The following is a 6,752-nucleotide window of genomic DNA, read 5'->3' on the forward strand; positions in this document are numbered from 1 at the left end:
ATTTAGATCGAAAGCATTCATTGTCATCAATAAAAGAAAACATAATTAAATTTCCTACAAGCTTATTTAAATGCCACACTTTTTACATTTCACAGCAGTTTCCCTGGATCAAACCTTTCATGTTGATAACTATAATAAAGTTCTCTCTACTTTTAGCCAAAAATTTGCCTTTTACTATCCAAACATAAAGAGGACCCCAGTTAAGGATTTCACAAATTACTCATTCTAAGCATTACCTAGTTTAGATGATTTATTTTTATACATATGTATTTTCAATCCCTCTCTGCAACTATATAAAATATAAAGGACAAATTATCTAAAATTTTACAGTTCTTTTCTCCTATTCCAAATTAGAGAGCAAGTAGAAAGACATTTATATGTGCACAAGATCCATCTGTAAGTTTTATCTTCATAAAGTGAACATATCCTTTAGTTGCTTGAACTTACATGTTGAGCAACAAATAGAGCACGGATTCAAACACTTGGGAACACTGCCTTGTTTTCTAATAATATCGCAGGCCCCACTGTTGTGTACTTACTTCCTCCTTCTCTAGCATATAATGCCAATGATACCAATGAGTTTCCATTTCAAGGTGTAGCAGACAGCTACTGTGTTTGCCAACCCTGCATCTACACCCCCTTACTGTGGTAACAGCTGGCTCTCTGCTTTTCCTCCAGAACATCCCTCCTCTCCTCTCAGTCCACATGGTTCAGGCAGGGCAATTTCACACCACTACCTTTGGGAGGAGTGTGAACACATGACTCAAATGTAGAGTCTTGATCCTTCTCCTTAGATCAGTGACTCAGGGATAGGTACAGGATCCATGCAGAGCCAAAGCAGGGATTTTTATGTTTTCTCTCAGAAACCACTGTAAAAAGAGAAATACTCCTGTGGAGGTTGCAAAAACAGAAGATGGTTTAACAGGAACTACTGGTGACCAAGTTGCACCGACAATGAAAACCTACCTGAAAACGAAGCCTCAACAGAGTAAACCTGAGAAAAAAGGTACAGAGGGAAAGGTACTTGACAACATTCTAAGCACCCAGGCTCAATCACACCTATCCCTGGAATTTCCAGTGATATAAGTCAATAGATTCTTCTTATTCATTAAGCCAATGGTGACTGAGTTGCTGACATTTGCAGAGAGGTAAATTTTTTAGGTTCCTTTATTACAAATAAAGGGAAAAAGACAAGGAATTGATATGTAAACGTCAGTGGAACTAAAGCATTTCTGTTAAGACTTCTATTAGGGGTTTACTCATGTGTTAAGATAGCATGAAATCAAATGCTTTCCTTGGTTCCTTATGTCTCATTGCAAGTTGACAGCTGTCAGTCAAGCTGGTCGCCCATGCCTGAATGACCAGTGTAGGAACAAACATTAAGTGAAAGGGACCCAAACTGCTGAAGAAGTTAGTATGACTTTATTTCCTAAGTGGATTCTCACATCTGATTTTTAAAATTTAAAAGCAAGTGATTCAAGTGATTAAAGATGCTTTCCATTTTATACAAGTGGCTTTGCTAAATCCATTCTTTTATAGCAAACATTATATATTCTTCTCTCTGAATATCTTTTCTGTGCTTGATTTACTCTTTTTTCCCCTCCTGTTTCAGTCTGGGTTATTTCTACAGGCCTATCTTCAATTTCACTGGTTTCTCTCCTTAGCTGGGTCAACTCTCCTGATAAGCCCTTGAAAGACTTTCTTCATCTCAGTTACCATGTGCTTCATTTTTGGTATTTCCATCTGATCCTTTCTCATAGTTTCCATCTCTGTGCTGAACTCATCGATCAGGTCTTACGTGTTGCTCACTTTTTCACTTAGAGCCTGTGTCCAGCTGTATCTTACCTTGGTAAACCAGGGCTCCTGTCTCTTCTCTCCTGTAGGTGCCTCTCTCTAGATTTTCAGCCCATTGGTTGCTTTCTGATCTTGCACTGAAATGGGTTCAAGAAAGTCAAAAACTTGCTTTCTCTCCAACTTTTTTTCATTGAAAAGATGGAAGTGACATTCTTTCTTGTTCTTTATATTCCTAAGTGGAAACCAGTAGTCCTGTTTTAGTCAGACTTCTATTTTTTCGAAAAGAACATAGTTAGTTATTGTTGCCAGCCATGATTCAGCTTCTTCAATTTTGCCATCTTTATCTTCAAACCCAGATGGTATAATCATTTATATTTTACGGTGTTATTATTTAAAAAAAATAATAGTGTAAAATAGGGAAAATGGCTTTGCTATTTCTAGAAATAAAAAATTTTTCATAGACAAAAAATAACTGAGTCCAAGATGAAAAACTTTAAGTGTGCTGAAACTAGTAAACTTTTGGCTCCAGTCATTTTCACTGAGCTGAATCAAGTGAAATGTAGGTTCATTAAGAATTTCTGTGAAAATCATGTTAAAATTGGTGTCTGAAATCTGACTTGCATTTTCAGATTTTGTGATCTTGTTCTTAGTTCTCAGAAAGCAAACCTCTGTCACATATAATCCTATTTCTCATCTACATAATCAACATTTGTGCATGTGTCTGTAAAGCAATGAATGTGACTATAAGGAATAGATTTTGTGTGAAAGGCCATCAATAGCCAAACTAATTTCAAACATTCTTCTTCATCATTAAAATTGTGTTGTGCTTTTGTAGACCTAATCATAGACATAATGGCATTGTGTATGTCTATGTGTTGTGTGTGTAAATATGTTTAGGTACACACATTACTAATAAAAATAGATCTTTCAATTTAACCAAGTAGAATTACCAAAAAATTTTACAGAAATAAATCACCCTATAAGACATTCAGCTAAGATCTGTTTCTCAGCCTTCTCCTTCTTGCTGCTTCCTTGCACACTAACCCTTCAATAAAAAAATGATGTTGTAGACATTTGTTATCATTTTTCCTTACTCCCTTCCTCTATCCTTTCCTCTCTTCTCTTACTATTTTTCTTTCTTCTCTCTCACCTCATTCAGCCCATCTTTCCTTTCATCCTTAGAATTTTCTTTTTTTTTTTCCTGTTCAATATCAATTTGCATTTTTGCTTCTAATATTCACACCCTGATTTTCCCTGGAGAACCACTCTACTCCCTTTCTTAGTAAATGGGGCTGAGAGAGGCTTTCTCCCATCCTGGTTTCAGGGGTAGACTAAGCTTAACCAAGCCTTACAGAGCCCTCTTTACAATGACTGGGCACATGATCCAGTTCAGGCCAACTGGAGCCACCAAAACTTAAATTTGTGATTATTGCTGGACTTGTCGAGAAAGAAACTTTTTCTCCCCATATGTATTGTCAGCAGTGGGAAATATATGTTTACAGATGGTAAGGGTAACAACATTCATCAATAAAGTCTCAGAATGAGGCCAACAGACAGGACTGCAAATACAGAGGAAAACAGATAAAATAGTGTGATCTTTGCTTTCAGCCTCTCCTGAGGACATTTCAGTTAAGAGATAAAAAGTCTCCCCTTTAGAGTTTAAGCCATTTTGAGTAGTTACACTTTATCTTCTTTAAGGAGTAACCAACTGACAAGGAAATCAGATTCTGAACAATGCCATTCTCATAGACTCCAGACTTCATTTACTCTTCTGGAAAACAGGAAGACTAATTATATTATATCCAATAATCTGATTTGGTAGGTATTTCAGAAACCCAAATAAAGATTGGTAAAGTTGAGAATACCATTAGGAGGCTGTTTATAAATTAGGTTTTTTATATTATCTGTTACTTCTATTTTCATTCTTTCCATTCACAACTCAGTTGGAAACTGTAATTTGACTATGAGCATCAGAGTAAAGAGTGACACATTTCACTGCTTTTCAAATTCCTTAGTACTTCTAGTGTAATGATTTTTTCAAACCATAGCTTATCATTAAAAAACCTATTTATTCACTCACTATTCTCTGAATAAACCAGTAAGTATCTACTAAATTAGGCTCACCTATAAGTCATTCCCTTCTTCTATTTTTAAAAATAAGTAGAGGAGGTAGTTATTTACCAAAATGGTCAATAATAGCTATTCAAGGAGCACTACTTTTTAAAGTTCAAAAAGTAAGACATATAACTTCCTGTCATGAAAAATATGTAGATTTATCTTCCAATTAAAATTGATATTTTAGAGTTTACTATGGGTGGCAGCTGTAGGGACAATTAAAGATTCTAATTAAAGCTACTTGAAGCAGATGAAAGCTGTATCACATTCCTCCATTGAATAGTTTCTATCTTTTAAAAACAGAAAAGTGTCAACACCCATTTTTAATCTAAATTAAGAACAGGTTTATTTACCTATCACTACTTCCACTAATAACATAAGGAATGCATACATAGATTATGTAATGGAGAATATAAATGTACAACATTGGCAGCATGTGTGATGATTACCGACAAGAATTAATCAGCATTCCTCATGCCATACACAATGCAGTTAGAATAGAAACAGCAAATCTGTTCAAGTAATGCAAACAAGCTGCATAAAAGGCTAAACAAGCAAAAGTATATCATCAGCCATGACTCAAATTACATCTTTAAATTGTGTGCCAGCTTCCTTTAAATTAGCCATTTAAGAACTCAGTCTCTGGTAGACTTTATAAACTGGAAAGTACTACATTTTCTCAAGTTCACAATTTTGTTACAGTGTTGGAATACATTTAATAATTCAGCTTGTGAATTAACCCATATTTGGTACAACAGATATATTGCTGTGTGTATTTATGTGATGCTTTTCTTGCTGATGGAATCTGTTGATATGTCTCAGAAGTTCTATAATCATCCATGGTGAATTTTGCCAAAGCTCCTGAAGAAAGTGTAGTTGTAGTTTTCTTGCCACATTTCTTCCAACTCAAGATTTTTTTTTATTCTTGACATTTTCATATGATTCTCAACTTTTTTTTTTTTTTTTTTACCAAATTTTGAAATTAAGCATTTCAGTTTTTATTGTAGTCGCTGTTTCCTTGTTCTGGATATACTGGGGTCCTCAGATTTTAATGGACTGAAACAGCCACCATTAAGTTCTTTCATATTTGGAGCTCATCTTTCTTGAGTCCTCTGAACTATGGTGAGAAGGATTATACTGAGAACTTCTGGTATGCAGATATTTCTGTCAGAAGGTAGGTTTGAAACTGAAACTCAGTTCTAAGGAAATTCTGGTACAAATTGCTTTCTCTTGCATACAAAATACAAAGCAACACTTCCCTCCTAATCATACACCCTGGAATGCATTCGGGCTATTAATGAAACTATGCATACTTAACTCTGTAAAGAATCAAGGGTAAAGGAACCAAAAAAACTCAATGAAAATTTTGAGCTCTAATATTTTATAGTCATGAGCCAATTTCTTCCCTTGTCTACATACTCTCTGAAGGAAAGTTTAGGCAAATCTGAAAATATTATCACTTTCTTTTGACTGGCAGTCTAAAAAACTAATCTCAATTCTCAATTTGTATTTTTTAACATCTATGCTTTCTCCTCATAGATTGTAAACCGCAGAGATGTGATACTGATTTAACCTCCTTTAAAGGAATTACCAACAAAGACTGTAAGAACAGAGAGAAAAACTGTGTTTTACCAAGTGCTGCAGAATTATGCTTCAAATATAAGGACTGTTTCTAAATTTTTTAACTTATATTTATATTTGTGTTAGAGATTGTTTTATGTAATTATTGCATTAGAATGTTGCATATGGATAAACATATGATTGTAAGCTTTTGCAGATAGTGGGGATGCAGTGGATAAAGGGTAAGGATTGGGGTAACTAAGGGTAAAGAAAACATGGGTCATTGGGAGAAGGGGGGTCTGGAAGCATTCACCTGCACAATTTTTTCCTTGGCTTTCCATTTCATCTCTACCTTGGCCTAGTGTGGAAGATGGGCACTAACCAAATAATGATCAGAATGAAGATGAAAATAAAACTGTTATGAGCCCAGATCTCAGTCTTTGTCCCTCCTGTACTTCCTCTATCTATACTCATTCCTTTGGTAATCTCATCCAGATTCATTATTTTTTAATGCCATGTATGTCTCTAGCCTATAAATCTACCTTGAATTTCAATACCGTGTATTCAACTATCTACTTCTTGACATCTCCACTTGGATGTCTGAGAGAGAGCCAAAAATTAGCATGTCCAAAGCCAAAAGTCAGTAAAACCCATCTCCATAAATGGCAACTTCACTTTTCCACTTGTTATTTAGGTCAAAATCCTGATGCTATCCATAAATCTTCTCTTTCTTAATATTGAAAACCCTACTTGTCGACAAATCCTATCGGCTTTCTTTCAAAGTAAAATATATGCTGAATTCAGCCTCTTTTTACACGGTCACTGCTATCACCTTGGTCCCACCACCTTTTCTCACTTTTATCAATGCAACAGCCTCCTGAAATTCATCTCCTTTCTTCCACCCTGGACCTTCTGTAGTCTATTCTCAATACAGTAGCCAAAATCCTTTTATAACATGTTAGGTCACGTCTTACTTTTATTAATCACTGTCAAGGATTCCTTTCTCTGAGTAAAAGTCAAAGTCCTTAACATGACACTACACAACTTACTTCTCTATTTTCCACTCTCTTTCCTTTACTCATTGCACTCCAGACACACTGGGCCTTTTGCTGGTTTTTTAAATTTCCAGGTCCATTCTTGTTGCAAGGTCTTCTCTGCCTGGTTGGCTGTTCCCCAAGATAGCCACATGGTTTACATCCTTGCCTCCTTCAGGTGCTTGTTCAAAGGTCACCTTTTCAGTGAGACTTTCCCTAACCACCCACTTAAAATTCCAACTCTTTTCC

This window comes from Choloepus didactylus, chromosome 3, assembly GCF_015220235.1.
Source record: "Choloepus didactylus isolate mChoDid1 chromosome 3, mChoDid1.pri, whole genome shotgun sequence".
In the NCBI taxonomy this organism is placed as follows: Eukaryota; Metazoa; Chordata; class Mammalia; order Pilosa; family Megalonychidae; genus Choloepus; species Choloepus didactylus.